The sequence below is a fragment of the Scomber scombrus genome, chromosome 4 (assembly GCF_963691925.1).
Source record: "Scomber scombrus chromosome 4, fScoSco1.1, whole genome shotgun sequence".
NCBI lineage: Eukaryota > Metazoa > Chordata > Actinopteri > Scombriformes > Scombridae > Scomber > Scomber scombrus.
Window position 1 is genome coordinate 21,738,816 of NC_084973.1, and position 16,656 is coordinate 21,755,471.

The following is a 16,656-nucleotide window of genomic DNA, read 5'->3' on the forward strand; positions in this document are numbered from 1 at the left end:
GCGTCGCCACACGGACACCATTACTCGTAGCTTCACAGTCTTCATAATGTAGCTTCACCAACTGGTTCTGAATGAAGTTGATGGGGCAAAGTATGTAATTTTAATGAATCTTAGTTAACTTCCTGTTACCACCGGGGGGCGCTATGAGTTACGTGGGAAGTTAATATATCGGGACGTTCAGGGCGGAGCCATCATCATGTCCAGCAAGTTTGAAGCTGATTGGATGAAGTATGTGGGCGTGAGAGCCACTCGTATGTACATGGCGAGCACGCCAAAGTTAGTTGAGCCCTGGCAGACACGCCCTTTGACCTACGGATGCGCAGAGCACAACTTAAGCTCAGCTAGGTCTGGAGATGTTGCGTACCTAATTTGAACTTGATCGGGCGAACGCTGTGGGAGGAGTTAATTTTAGGCGGGAAAAATCAAAACCAAAATGGCCGACTTCCTGTTGGGTTGAGGTCATGAAGTCAAGAGGCTTTTTTGCATATGTGGGTATAATACATATGTGTACCGAATTTTGTGAGCATAGGACAAAGTTAGCAAAATTCCCTATGGGCATTTTTGGACTTTGTAGGGGGCGCTATTCCGTCATTCTGCGTCGACCATGTGCGACCACCCAAAAATATCGAATTTCGGATGAGGCCGGACGTCCGTGCATTTTCGCATTTGGGAAAGGGGCAAAATTGGGGCACGAAATGTCGGAATAATAATAATAATAATAATAATAATAATAATAATAATAATAATAATAATAATAATAATAATAATAATAAACATTACAATTTCAATAGGGCTTTCGCCAGGCGACTTGCAGTCGCCGCTCGGGCCCTAATAATAATAATAATAATGATGATGATAATGATGGTGATGATGATCATGATTATTATCATAATTTATTTATTTATTTATTTATTTATTTATTTATTTATTTATTTATGCATGTATTATCATCAATATAAAATAATAATAATTTAAAAAAAATCAATGATAAGAGTAAAGTAATAAGAGTCCAAATTTTATGAAACAGGAGTCTTTCTTTCTTTATATATTATATATCTATATATTATTTTCCTTTATCATGTGACCCTTTTGCGGTGGTGACCTTTATGTTGGGAACCACATGACTAAACAACTGAGGTGTCTATAAAGTACTAAAAAAGGCTCTATCTCAACCAGCAAAACTAAAGTGTGGCTTACATTTTGATGCATCAGTATTAACAATCTAACAATCTAATAGACAATATTGTATCTGTCACAGAGGCCATTTTTGTGCAGTGCCAGTACTTCTACTTTTGATATAAGTATGTTTTGTTGATAATGTTTCTTTTCTACTTAAAAAGGATTTTGAATGCAGTATTTTCTCTTCTAATGGAGTATTTTCACATCAGGGTATTGGTATTCTCAATTAAGTAAAGTACTTCTTCCACCACTGCGGCGATGTGACAATTTGTCATTGACAGAGGAAAAGAGGAGACACGGGGTGAAATGTTACAGGCACAGGAAATTGGTGCATGTTGTTATAAAGATTTTATTGCTACAAAACTGTCTAGAGGAAGGCGGGCGCAGTTCCTTTACTATCTTTTAAGGCATGAAGTCAGTTAAATGAGCAGAGGATGACTGTGACACTGGAAAGGTAATGTTTTAGATCAAGTAGCAGGGGTTGGAGAGTGCTGGCTGCTATGCTGTAAGAGCTGCTATAGTCTAGTCTGGAGAATAAAAAAGCCTGTGCGCCTGGGACAACTTTAGCAAGATAAGTGAGATAAGCTCTGACACGAGCATATTTCCAGAGTTCAAACTAACTGGTGTGAATCTTGACATTATTGAGCTTAAATAATATCCTGCTCGCCTCCCACACTTGCAACCTGCAACACTTCCACTTCAAAGTGTTTGTGAGAGAGTTAGAGAGAGCGAGTGAGATAAAGAGACAGATTAAAGAATATAAAGATGGAGAGACTGTGTGAAATACAGAAGAGTTGTGTTTGTTTTGTTTTGGTTAGAGGCTGGAGCATTTGCATGACTATTGATGTTATCACAAAATGCTTTCCTTAACTGGTCTTATATATAGTAATGACTCACCTGTATCATCAGCACAAACAGTATAAACTTGCATCCCCTCTAGCATTTTACTGAACTCGAACAAGCCTGCCATACATTAAATTGTAAAATGTGATATATGAATGCACTTCAGGCCATTAATTGCCAATTGAGTACTTGTATTTGCATACGCCCCAACCGCATTTGAACTCCACTCTGTTCACTATAAGATGTCTTTGAACAAACCACAAACAGAATCCAGATCCGCTTCAGTGAATGATAAAAGAACAACAGACTGACTATGCTTTTTCCATCATGGCCACAGCCCTGCGTGACAGTTCAATTGCATGACGGTAAGTGAGTTTTGTTTTCAAAGCAAATTAAATGATAACAGATGAAGAGGATTGGCAGGCATGAGAACATAAAGAACAACAGAGTAGTGTTTGGCATTGGGCCTGTGTAGGTAGCACTGTACTGAGCTTTTACAGTATCAAGACAGCAATGGTGCCTGACAGGCTGCTACTCAAGAGCACAATTACACACACACACACACACACACACACACACACACACACACACACACACACACACACACACACACACACACACACACACACACACACACACACACACACACACACACACACACACACACACACACTACTGCTTTCACAGGTGGCCTGTTATTATATAATGATAAGCCTAGAGCCTCACACACTGAGCTTTGTCCCTCTTGAGCTCACATATTGTAAAACTATATATGATCTAGATGTCTACACAGGTGTTTGCACTGTGGTGCAATGTCTGCATGTGTGTGTCTGTGTATCTGAGAGCATGTGCAAGTACTTGTGTTATGTTTGTGTTTTGTGGCAGGCCTGCAGTTTTCTATCTGACAAATTGTTGTTGATTTTGGGTTGGTTTAGGGCATGTGGACCCTAACCCATGCACTGACATCAGATTGTAGCCTAAATGTACCATGGATTTAAGCAACAACTTTTTAAACTTTGCTGTACTTTTCAGACTTAACCTGATGGCCCCTCTGATGAGATCAAGGCCAAATATATAAGGGCCAATTTGCAAAAACCCCAAAGAATTTGTTTTTGTGTGTGCACGCAAGCCAGACTGGGGACCAGGAGGGACCACCAGGGAGGGAAGGGCGGTCCTGGGATTGGAGACAACAGACAAGAGAGTCTTTGAACCTGATCACATTCCGTTTTGCCTCTGTAGAGAGACAAAAAACAACGGACAAAGTGTTGCTGCGGGTGGCATAAAGGAGGACCCGCATCTTTATTGTGTCTTCAAAATGACCAGTGACAGTTGCATGACAGAGAGCCAGCCTACCAACCTGCATGGCTCCATAATGCCAGTTAAACTGAATTTCCAGCCCCACATCTTAACATTTATTTTCCTTTTTTTCAGTGTAGAAACTATTAATAGCCCACAGGCTTTCTCCTTCTCCAACGCGCATTTTTATGAAATGCCGCTGCGTAAAAATAGAAATACAGTTGTCCATAACTGGCACCCATTGACACAATAGCTCCCGTTCTGGAGACGTAGCTCCTCCCTATGTATGTGTGAGAGAGAGTGTGTGTGTGTAGCGGGTGGGTGACAGCTGGGCTCGCTGCGCTGCGCTCCAGTCTGGTAAGAAGCTTCATCTCCAAATAGGATGACCGTCGGCTTTTGTGGAAGGGACTGCATTCAGCTCCGTAGCTACTAGTTCTGGGACACCCGGTTGCTTCCGTCCGTTCAGCTTACCTGAGGGGAGTTTAAAAGCAGAAACGTCGTTTTTTCTCTCTCTAGTGTGGATTTCCGATGGATATTCCGATTTGAAGAGGTGTGATTTCGAGCGCGGCATGTAACAAAAAGAAGCGCAAGAGAAAAGTAGCGCTCGTATTGTTGTTTTGAAACGGGCACCGTCTGAACTGCTTTGAGAACCATATCTCATGGATTACTAATAGACAGAGCCGTATAACAACTCCGAGGCATATCCATTCATGAGCTGAAGGTAAGATTTATTTGTTTATGTCAAACTTTAAGTGCGCCTTTAGCCTGTACCAGTCTGTCTCCAGCCCCGGAGGCTTGTTTTCTGTACAAGAGCAGGCTGCCGGGCGACAAGTGCACAAGCCCTCACAGGGTTACTTTATCAACTTCGGGTGATTACACGTATTTATAAAGTAATTAGAAAGTTATTGCAAATCACAAAGTACCCGTTTTGAATTCAAATGATAAGCACGATGCTTTCCCACAAGAATAATATTTCTGCCAATTTAAAGAGACTACAATTCCGTGCGTAATCCCTCTTAGGCTGTTTACTACCCATATGGAATAAATAAATGTCAGTCTCAGAGGACCTAGGCCTATTGCATATTGCATAAATTCAAGCCAAACATTATCAGTAGACTATCATACCAGGTAGCATAGACTATATGAAAATGTGCTGTGTGTGGGAACTTACAGGACTCAGACCGACTGTTGTCCAAGAAGTCCTCCGTCCAGCGATGTTTAAAAAAAAAAAAAAAAACCTCAGTCACTCTCAATAGATGATTGGAAACTACAGCCACTAAACTACCAGCTGTAGATCTACAATAAAATTGAGAAACTGCACTCATTTTATGCGCCTAATAACATATTCATGCATGATTTCTTATAAAAACGCACCAATAGTGTAGTGCTTGCTCCATTATTACAGAGCATGATGGGATTTTCATTAGCAATTTTTATTCATTTGAAAATTCAGTTGAAAATACAGAATTAGAGCAGTAATTTATATGTTGACAAATGAGGCAGACAGGCTGTGTTCATAACCTTTTAAAAAAAATTAAATTCTATCTATTAAAGCCTAATCTAAATCATAGGGAATTGATGTGGATTAAATGGACATTTTACATGGAGATACTGTTCTTTTTATTGTTCATACTGTAGGTGAATTACTCTGCTGGCTGTGAGTTTCTCTCTGTTTCTCCGTTTCACACACATATACTTGCTAGGGTCTGAGTGGGCACTATTGCTCTGGCCCAAAAGATCAATCAAATATGTGTAACTCTGACTAGTAGACAAAATTACACCGGTCTCAGGAGTGGATTTGCCATTAAATGAAGTGCTGCTGCACATTGTTTCTTTAACAAGCTGGGAGAGGAGATACAGGCCTCACAAACCACATCCAGCAGCCTTACTGCCAACACCCAGTCACTCCCACTGGTTTTCCTCTCCCCTCCTCTCCTCTCTTCTCCTCTCCTCTCCTCTCCTCTCCTCTCCTCTCCTCTCCTCTCCTCTCCTCTCCTCTCCTCTCCCAGTACGACAGACCCACCCCCCATATGCACTCGTAGTAGCTGAAAAAAAGGATTGGACAACTGTAAATGTGGGTTATAGATTATGAAGCATGCAAGGGTGATGATACAAATGGGTGAATCCAAGGAGTATTGAAAGGCCATAGCAAAATGTGCCTCTTGTCAGCTGATTTTCAGCAGCAGCACATGGTGTTTTGCAAACATAATATCAGCCTTTGCAACAAAAAAAAGGATTTCATGCCAACTCTGAGATGAAAGGGTGTTGTGTTTCATCTGTTTTTCCCCTTAAATCACTGGAAATATTCTGTACTTGTGCCTATTGTATGTTTTTTTCATCTGTGACCCTATGTTATTTGCACACAGCATACATACTGTGTTTGGGATGTAATACAGATCTTGAATATGAAATAGCTTTAACATTTTACCACCACACCTCCTACAACACTTGCCTCAAGGCATTCAAATGTCCTGGAGGCATTTTTTGAGATGTTGTACGGGCTGTTAAATCCCACCACACTGTTTTATAAAGGCTACAACACCACAAACCCAGTGTTAATCCTGATATTAACACTTTATACATTGACATGTTGTGTTGCTGAGACATGAATTACAGCATGATTACCTTTGTGACAGCAGCCTGCCTGTTCTCTTCCCGGAGCGGCAGAATAGAGCAGGGCGACCAGAGTTGCTGCTTGTATTTGGAGCAATGCTCCGTGGAGCGTTTGATCCTCCGATCCCCTAACAATAGCAATGGGGATGGCATTGTGTGTGACTGATGTGAATTTGTCACACTGTATGTGTGTGCATGTGTGTATGACGGAGAGTAAGAGAGAGACAGAAAAAGAGAGGGAAGAGAGTTTGTTATTTACCTTTACCAGTTGAGGACAGATGCAGATGCTGCCTGAATACAGTAGGTCTGAATAATTGATAAATGGCTTTGCTCCTGCTCAAATGAATTGGCCTTCTTTTATAAACAAGGCTGGTCAGCTGCTGTTAACCATTGGTCCTCATTCAGTTAGTGTCAATACCAAGCATTCAATAGTGTATGTATTTATGCATTATTTATAAAAGCTATGTTTTATTGATGATCGTACTCGGTGTGTGGGCTGGTGTTTTTTTTTTGGAAAGAATTAGAGTGCGAGAAAGCATCAAACCCCTCTCACTCATCTGGATGTGATTTATTGATGCTTAACCCATTTTCCAGATTCCACATCTTTTTAAATTGCCGCTGCTTCAATTATGCCGCCTTAACGCTGAATGACAAACCCGCTATAATAGGAGTTTAGAAAAAAAAAGGATAATCATCCGATTGCGTATGTGTTTTAGCACATTTTGCTGTAGAAATACAGGTCAGCATAATCAGAGAAGCTTGTTTATTTTAATGGAACTGTCCATCACAGGTGTTACATGGCACATTTGCTGATTTTAGTTGCACTTGAGTTTCTTTTCAGTAGATTCAGATTGAGTGGGTGTCTGTTGTGACTCAAGAGGTATAAAAAGAAAAAGGAAAGTATTCTAACCTGCTGTAACAAATTATACAACCACCCCCTCCCCTCTGTATAAATGTTTTTCTATTTAACCTTCTGCTGCTACATCTCTCATTTTTTTGGTCATGATTTCCCTGACCCTAAGAGGTCAAACTCATTATTTTATCTAAGAAAACATACAGAATGATATTATACAGGATAGAATGAGATGGAGGACATGTGTCTAAATTTCCAGGTATCATCCCTGTTTATATATTTGATCTTGTGGAGAGCCAGCACTTTATTTACTCATCACACCCCATCTTTCCTTGTTAAATTGAACACATCGCCTACTCTTTATAGGACATGATAAATGATGTCCAGTGTACTATAGGGACCCTAATGTACCTCACCGTGCAGGATGGTCCAGTGTGCTCTATTCACATGTAGCCTGGCTCATTGAAAATGTAATCACTCGCTAATCACTTGCTTCACCATGTTGTTCCATGTCTTTCACATACACACATATGAATTTACACACATATGCATGCATAACTTTCTATTTTCCAAGTTTCATTATGTTGTTCTAACTGGCTGCTTTCTCCTACTTAGCCTTAACCCTTCCGGCAGCCTATAAATGACTCTACAGTGCATCCATTAAATTAACCGTCCATGTATTAACCACTCTTCATACTCGTTACATTAGCATAATTGATTGAGCGTGTTGTGTATGCCAAGAAAGCCAGAGGCATGAAGGACCAAGCAAAAGGCTTATTTTGGGCTGGGCGCCGTTTGCCAGTGGCAGAATTGGCTGAGTGTCTGTTGGTGTTTTGGCTGTTGGTCCTTGGCAAGGCTTTGTTGTTAGAAATTAAGTGAATTAGAAAGTGATAGCCAGGCCATCTAGGAGAAGACAGTTGATGAACCAAACTTTTCCATACAGTTGCCAAATGAAAATGCATCCACATTTGCAATCGGCTTAAAACATCAGGTTTCTCTTCATGGAAATTTTTTATTTTAAATACTTAGTACATGTTGCATTAACATTCTGTAATACCTTTGTCACAGCTGAGTTTGATTGTCCATCATTACTTAAATGGAATGGAAAGGAAAGGCATTTGCAGGGATAATCCAAACGCATCAGGGCTTTGTGTGATTGTCTGGGAGAGGGATGAATGGCCGGCCTTGAAAAGAGCCAAGTCTTGTACTACAGATCACATGTTGTATACCGTGAATGATACATAGTGCAAGAATATGATGTCCTAGTTCCAGTCCTGCCACTGTCCTCTTACAGGTGAGAGCAATCAGCTGTGAGTCATGGAGACAGCAGTCTGTTAAGACTCATTAGGTCCGTCTTGCTCTGTGGTTGTTACTGTGGTCAGTTTGCTTGTTGGCAGCCAATAAGGAGGTGCCTGTCATGTAGATGTTAACCATCAGGAAAACTCTGCCACCTCTTCGTTTGCTTCTAACTCTGGGGGATCGGCCTTTAACGTACTGTGTCTATGTACCTTTCTGCGTGTGTGGTGTGTATGTCAGACCCTTTCACATGTTCTGTGTGTATACTACCACGAAGCACTGAGGGTGGCTAATGGTCGAGGGGGGGTTTAAGTGTGTACTCACTGTGTGTACTCTCTCTGCATGTTTGTGTGGCGTTGTTCAAGTGCATCTGTCCCTCCTCCCCAGGCCCCAGCGATTGGCACTGCATCTCTCATCTATTAATCATAGAGAGCGCTTGCTCTCTCATTCCGTTGCCATAGTTTCAGGACCTGAGACAGTGTTGGGGTGCCTGGCTGCCTAGAGAGAGGAGAAGTGAGGGGAAGAGGAGGAGAGAGGAGGAAAGGGAAAAAAATTAAAGGGGAAGAGGTGTGACTATAGAGGAAAGGAAGAATTTGTATAAACACTGGAGTGAGGGGAAGGCGGAACAATTGAAATGGAGCAGAGTAGGAAAAAGGGGAAGTGATTGAAAGAGCAATGGCAGGCTAACACGCCGAGCAGGTCCTCACACCGTGGATGAGTGTGCTTCAAGAACCAAAATGGATTCCATTTTTATCTCAGCAGTGAACCCTTTATCTCCTTCTGTGCGTGCATCTTTTCAATCTCTCTCACACACACACATGTATATATACTCTGTCTGTCTCTCTGCATTTTCCTTCCTAAAGAGAGTAGAGGAATATTTTCACAGTAGGCATCATCTTGTGAATAGTGTGCTCATGGGACTGGTGCATCACCAGTGTGTTACAGTACATTGAACGTCTGTTATTTCACCTTGCTTTACAATGGAAAACGTTTCCAGTGAGCTGAGATGGAAGATGGGCCAGGGCCTCCTGTTTCATGCTCAGTTGGATGTTTTGATGGTAAATCATGCTGAATTCATATGTTATTCAATGATGGATTACTACGGAAATCATCCTCTATGGAAATTTCCAAGGCAAGAAGTACCTCTTGCTATCAGCCTTCATCTCTCTGTATTTATCTGTCTGTCTCTTGTTCTTCCTTTTCCAGTCCTGTTTTTCTCTCCTTTACATTTAGATTTTGCCTCCTCTGTGCAGAAGGAGTACTTAACATGTGCTGTTACTTTCAGGAAAGCTGCTCTTGTTTTGGCTGTAGGCTTTGTAAAGTACATCCCATATGACCTCATAATCTCATTTGGGTCTTTTAATGGCTAACCATGCACTAACGTGGTGGTTGTATTATCGCCTTGTCTGATCACATCATACCCTGCTTATGAGCATTTCCGATGGGAGCTTTCAGAGAAAAAACAACTGGCAGCACTGTAATCATGAGGTTCTCAGCACACACAACCACCTTTCACTCAAATGTGTGAAGACAATTACACATAAACTCACTCATACATGCACACATTTTTGTGGACCAGGGCAATTTCTTTCAAGTCACTAAGAGTGAAGAGGGAATAAAGAAAGCTTGTCATTGTTGCAGTGGTGCACAGTGCCAATGGGCAGAAACCCAAGAATACCTGATTGTAGAGTACACTGTATAATTCTCCCTTCACCATGTATGGACTTTCTAACGGGGAATTACAGTCAGGGGACAGAAGGACAAAGTAAGAAGTGAGAGGGTGCGTTTGCTCTTTGTGATGATGGCACCGAGGTACTTTTGTGCCTTTGAAGTGATGGGATGGCAGGTGACATCATAGTGGTCGCATTCTCAGGTGCAGCAGGTGAATTAATCCAGGTGGGGGATGGGGTAAAAGTGTATGTGTATGTGTGTCTGTGAGTGCAAATCTGGCGTTTTAATGCTCCTGAGTATCTGTGGAAAGCAGTGTGTGTGTGTGTGTGTGTGTGTGTGCATCAGCCATCAAAGCAGAAGGAAGCCAGTGTGTAAGGTGATCTGTATGCTCATGGCAGAGCAGCAGTCATACTCTCCCAGAGGCTATAAGCCTCGCTGAATGTGGAACAAGCTGCTTCTTCTTCCAAAGCCACTGTTGGTTTCCACACGTGGGCCAAACGAGGCTAGACAGATTTAGTTTATTATCCATGCTTCTTGATTTCCTCCATAGCAACATTTCTGTTCAAATTATCTGTCAGCATGGATATAGTTTCACATAATCTAATATTGATTTTTATCCTGTGATGCAAACATACGAGTTGGGCCTAAAACTGGCACGACCTACTCAGATAAAGCAAGCAATGACTGATATCCTAGACAGCAGGTCATTTGTAACAACCATCCCTAGCTCATCTGACATCCTGATGATGATGACAGATTACTTGTAATTGGCCCTGGGTGAATATAAATTATTTCCAGGTGACTGGTAAATCTTTACAATGACCTGCAGTTTTTCTGACATACAAACAGAAGACGTAATAAGGAAATGCTTTTACATTTAGCCACTTGAAGGCAATCAAAACAATTTAGATACATTCAAGCTCTGGGTATTTCTTGCTAATATCTGGAACCTTATACAACTAACATTATTTTGGTTTATATTCACAGTGACCCTTAAAGCAAATATAAAAATACTGAATACATGTGTTCTTCAGAGTTCCCTTCAAACCTTGTTTAGAAATCAGTCCTCTCCTAGTCACGGTGGCTGGCAGACTACAAGTGATTCCCCCGGGGGTCCTCTATTTCAGAATCCAATCAGGCAGAACTCGGAACAATATTACCTCTGTGTGTGTGTGTACATTTATTACATAGTTAATGAACAAATTGCAGCCATGTGGTATGGTCTGGTGGCGTGGAGCTGCTGAAAAAAGGAACACACACACACACACACACACACACACACACACACACACACACACACACACACACACACACACACACACACACACACACACACGCTCCTATCCCCAGCCACCTCGGCACACCATCTCCCCCCTCACTCTCTTCCACCACAGTACACACACACACACACATACACATATGCCCAACCACAAGGCCCCCAGTGTTCTTGGCCTGTCTGTCCATCAGCTCATGCGGAGCGCTGGGCTGGGAGTACTTATCATCACTCTGCTGAGTGGAGGCCTCACAAAGGCCCACTCACATCACACAAACACGCACACACACACACACACATACACACACACACACACACACACACACACACACACACACACACACACACACACACACACACACACACACACACACACACACACACACGTATACATGCACACAATTCAGTCAACACAGGGAGACTGCTCAGCAGCCCGGGCTGCTAGGCTGATTAAACGTAAGGTGTGACAGCAGCCTGAGCTGACACTGGGAGACTAGCAGGCAGGTAGACAGTTAATCCCATCTCCTACAGGATACTTTTATATATCTCTAATTTGATTTGCCAAAATATGCTTTGGCGAAAACACTGCCTGCAGAAGGCTATGTGAATAGCTGGACACACAAAACACAGGATTTTAAACTGGCAATAACTGTTTTTTTGGCCACCTGGGGGCAGCAGAAACAAGTTCTAAATGCAACACTGACTTATCAAATTTTAAGTTGATAAAGTGAATTTGAATCGAGTGTATTACAGAGTCCATTGTTTAGAGGTATCTATTATAGCAGGTTTAAGCTTAGGAAAAGATAATATTTTTGGTTAAGGAAAAAGACAAGTCCCTCTGTCTCATGCTTCATGTCATGTCTTTCTTAACCATAACTAAGTCTTCAAAGTTGCCTAAACATTTACCAAAAGAAGCCTAATAATGATTCACTTGCCAGGAGAGCATGTTCACATAATATGAACCTTTTGCATTTGCAGTAAGAACAAGTGAAGAACGTAATCCAGGTGGCTTCATTTGTTTGCTATTGCAGATTACTTGTATGTGAGAAAGAGTTTAGGAAGGAACCTTTTGGGAGAGCGACAGGCCGAGAAAACGGCTATTAGACAGATAGTGATGAAGATATCCAGTACAAGCAGATAGTTAGGGGTTATGGGGCAAGGAGGAATGTACAGAGCCAGTGAAGTATCTGGGATATTTAAGCAGACAGGTAGCGAGGAAGACAGCCTGTCAGAGAGAGTAATAGAAAGAGGCCAGACAGTTAGCAAGGGAGGCAGGCAGTGAAGCTTTGAGGCACACAGAGTGAAGAAATGCAACACATCTCCATTTCAAATTGAATTCTTGTGAAAAGAAAAAAATATTTCACCTCGCCTCCATCCATCCCTCTTTATTTAGGACAAAAAGTGTTCTGTATATGGGCAGGTAATCAGGCAAGCAGGTTGATAGACAGGAAGACAGACAAGCTGTGAGGCAGGAAAAGAGAAGTTGTGCCTTGCATGATAATGTATTCATTCATCCTCCACTCTGATAATGTTCACAGCATGCTTGGCTTGATTCATTCATCACAGTCTACTGGGGGGCTTTTTTATTTGTTTATTATTTGTTAAAAAGCCTCTTTGCTTTTCTAAACCTGTGAAGGTTTCTATTTGTGTGCTGACTGGATTATTCAAGAGGTGATTTCTTCTGGGTTTGTGAAGGTGTGTGAGAGTGCATGTATTTCAGCTAGTGTCTTGTTTGTGTATACATATTCACCCTTGCATAATTCGGTGTGTGTATAGACTGAGGTTTCTGCAATGAGGCCTATTTTGGTCTCTGAGTAGTTTGTTTTGATTGGGCAGCGCAGCAGCTGCATACTGAAATGCTGAGTCGTTTGATCTGCTCCCATCCTCAACTAATCTGGGACTGTCTCATCTGTTTCACTGATAAGTTATCTGTATTTGTTTCTTGTGGGATTGGTTTAATTTCATCCAAATAACCAACAAATCCTCTGTTTATTGATTGTGGTATTATCCAGCAATTGAACCCTTGATTATTTAATTGGGTTCGGAGTCTGAGGGAAGAGGCATGGCGATGCGCCCGGCTCCTCTGAAGAGAGTTTGATGAGTCAAAACTGCTCAGACATCATCGCACAGAAATATTCCTGTTTTTGGAGGAGATTAATAGAATGCATTTTTACTCGGTATTGAATCTTGTTTGCAAAAGAACTTGGAGCTGCTGCTCTCAGCTGCTCGACAGGTAGGAAGAAAAAACATAAGATGGCCAATTCATTAGTCATCCATTCTTCAGTGCATCTCTTCCTCCCTATGTTTCTTTTTCCTTTTCCTGTGTTTGTGGTAGAGTAAATGTAAGCTAACAGTGGGTGCATGAGATCTAGTAATGCTAGCTAGCCTGGTAACTAGATAGGAACACAAGACAGCAGGTGAGGCTATCTAGACTTACCATCCGTTAATCATTTACATGGTGTTCTGGGATCTCATAAACCAAGAATTTCTCTTTTACAACTTCGCACAAATTTTTTTTTAAAGATTTTGTTGGCATAGACGCCTTTATTTAGCAGTAGACCGACAGGAAACATGGGAGAGACAGGGGGGTGTGACATGCAGCAAAGGACCCCCGATCGGAATTCGAACCGGGGTCGGCTGCGTACAGTATATGGCATGTGTTCCAGCCACTCGACCACCTGCGCGCCGCACAACTAATTTTAACTGATGTTTTTCACTTGTTCATAAACTTATATTTAATGTTTAATTACATTTGAAGATATCATTAAAAAAAACAATCTTCCTAAGTTGTGGAGCAATATATTTTATTTCTACTTCAGTTATTATAAAGCAACAACTATTGCTGTTGTCTGAGTGTTTTCAGAAAGCAAACACATGGCTCTAATACCTGGTCTCCATGTTGAGTTTACACGGCAAAGTTACAGTATGTTACATCACCGCACATGACAACAAAGAGAGGCAGTGGGATGAGTCTTTGGAGATGATGCAGCTCTGACCTAGATAAGATTTGGAGTTTGTGTTGAGTCGATCCTGTGGTGTAGTCCTATTGTTGTCACCCAGTACCTGACTTTGATCCTCATCCCTCCCTTGTGCTACGCTGGATTTGCGTGTCTGTTCAGCCCTGTGAGGAACAGTCATCCAGGGTCGGCCGAATTCCCTCAGGCAGACTGGTTGATTGTTGCGGACTCTATCTAGAACAAACAGGTTTTCATGCAGCCAGTCGATAAGATGGGACATGCTGTTGTGGTCTCACTGGCGCCGCTGCAGCAGTCATTTGTTTCACACATTAACAGGTGAAGGACTTAGTGTGTGTGTGTGTGTGTGTGTGTGTGTGTGTGTGTGTGTGTGTGTGTGTGTGTGTGTGTGTGTGTGTGTGTGCGTGCTCTTGTGTTAGTCAAACTGTGTAAGTGTGGGTGACCCAGACTTTGGTAAATGAACAGTCACAGATAGCACAGGCTACTTATATTTCATGTCATTACGACACTGTGAGGAATGAGGATGTGGTCACGCACTATTGAATTATTAGTGTACATTACCAATGATGCACGTATGAACACACACACACACACACACACAGGTCCATGTGCTTCTTATGCACACCTGAATGCCCTGGCATGTACGCACAAACATAAACATGTAAACTCAATAAAGCAAGCAACCAATAAACCTGACACAGCTGAGCAATTAGATGTCAGGTTTGAAATACAATCTATAAAATATATTACATAACTGGGATTCTGCCTTCTTACATGCTTCTAGCAGAATATATTGAATATATCATGAAACAGTATGTGTTGGAGTTTTGCTTGTAGGCTCAAGACAAAATGAGAAAAGCTTTTTTTTTTTTTTTTTTTTTTAATATTATGGGACCATTTTAGTACCACTTTCAAGCACTTTCAATTTCACAATTTCATTGTGGCAATTCATTTACCTATATTGTTCCCCATTAATGGTTCCCCATTTTTAATATTTGAATTGTTTTTTTATTCTGCACCATAAGGTATGCTGTATTTGGAGGGCATGCCACTGCAGGGGTTTCAGCTATTTTCATTTCCACTTCAAACTAGCATCTCAGTCTTGTTCAGGGTGATTGTCTGTAAGAAGCAGCCTATATGGCCTCAATTACCTGGGGAGGCTGTATTTCTTACTTCCACGACTTGCATAATAAGACATGACTTCCTATTTGAGTGTGTTCATTGCCTGTCCCACCCTGGAAGCAGTCAGATAGTTATTCCTTCATCACAATGATTTCCATGCTTGTAACACTGGGCTAATTACTATACCGCCTAGACTGTGACTACAGCATCAACTAAATGGAAAGGGTGTACACAGGGGAGATACATTTAATGAATTGATTGTTATTTGGAATCCTCTGCGAATGATTGGAGTCAGTCTGAACTAAAAGTGGCACTCTTTTTATCCAAAGCGCCTGGGCATGGATGAATCAGTCTAAACATAGCACTGGAGTGTGAAAACTTTGGACAGGTACTAGGATGTAGTGGCAGCAGCTCAGTCAATTAAGGATAACCCAAAATGAGCAACGTCTCCCATTCTGTTCTGACTGAGCAATTTCTCACCCGCCTTTCATCCTTAATTCCTTGTGCCACTATATTGAGATTGAATAAAGATTGTGGTTGGGGGAGATATCGATTTTAGTGGCAAGAACGTTAGCTGATTCTCAGGAGCTTTTTATAGCCATTAGCAATGGTTATTCATTCCCTGGGATGCATTGTGTTACATTTAAGGTGGGTGTACGAGCGGATGGTGAGATTGTAATCAATAGAAGCATTAATACTGGTTTTGCCCTGTGTGTATTTCCTCTTTCATAAAGAACGACCACTGCCTTCTTCTTTTAGGCAAAACAGCTGTTATCATGAGTTTTGCTCATGGTTCAAATGAGTTTAAATGTCATCATCATTTGATGTGGTTATAAGAGTGCAGTAGCAAAACCATAGAGGGAAGGTTAGTCATAGGAACAGCTTGCTGACTACAGTAGGTCTGCCATATGCCTCAAGTAAACAGAGCTAAAAGGAGATATTATTCACAGTGGGATGTAATGAGGAGCTGAATGCAGAGAAAAGGGGCGACCTGACAAGTGAAGAGGCTTTGGTTACCCTTTTAACTGATAGCTATCTCTCAAATGGACAGATAGAGAAGCGCACCTGTATCGCAGCCATTTGTATGAGAAGACAAATAGTGTATTTTATTACCTGGCAGATGATGAAACTGTATCCACGTCTGAGGGTTTTTATGGTGGAGTTTGATGAACAAACACATGTGAGAGATAACAAGCTTTAGACAGGCTTTTATGGCCCTGTGATGGTTAACTGGAAATTCTAGATGATGTGCCCAAGAATGCACACACAATCCCATGCATAGGATACAAATGCATGCAGATGTGTACACACAAGCTAAGATATATCATAGATATAACCTCTCAATGTCACACATACATCCACAGCCACACAGAAGCATACATTGCCTCAGGGTGAAGACGTGCTATGCTATAGACTGGGTTACGTATGTGCTCCTCTCTGGTATCTACTGTCAGGGTTTTGGGCTGGGCTCTGTGTATCAAGTATCTGTGGCTCTCACATGTGCTGGGAGTCAGATGACTTCATGGTAAAATGAA

The 16,656-nt window shown here is 41.6% G+C and overlaps 1 protein-coding gene across 1 annotated transcript in view; it reads left to right on the plus strand.

Moving 5' to 3' along the window:
- Positions 1 to 3,646: 3,646 nt before the first annotated feature.
- The window catches only part of sema6a (sema domain, transmembrane domain (TM), and cytoplasmic domain, (semaphorin) 6A), a 101,824-nt gene continuing 88,814 nt past the window's right edge, over positions 3,647 to 16,656 (plus strand). The window contains exon 1 of the mRNA XM_062417300.1: positions 3,647 to 4,039. The gene's annotated coding sequence lies outside the window, so the exon portion shown is untranslated. The remainder of the gene's footprint in view (positions 4,040 to 16,656) is intronic.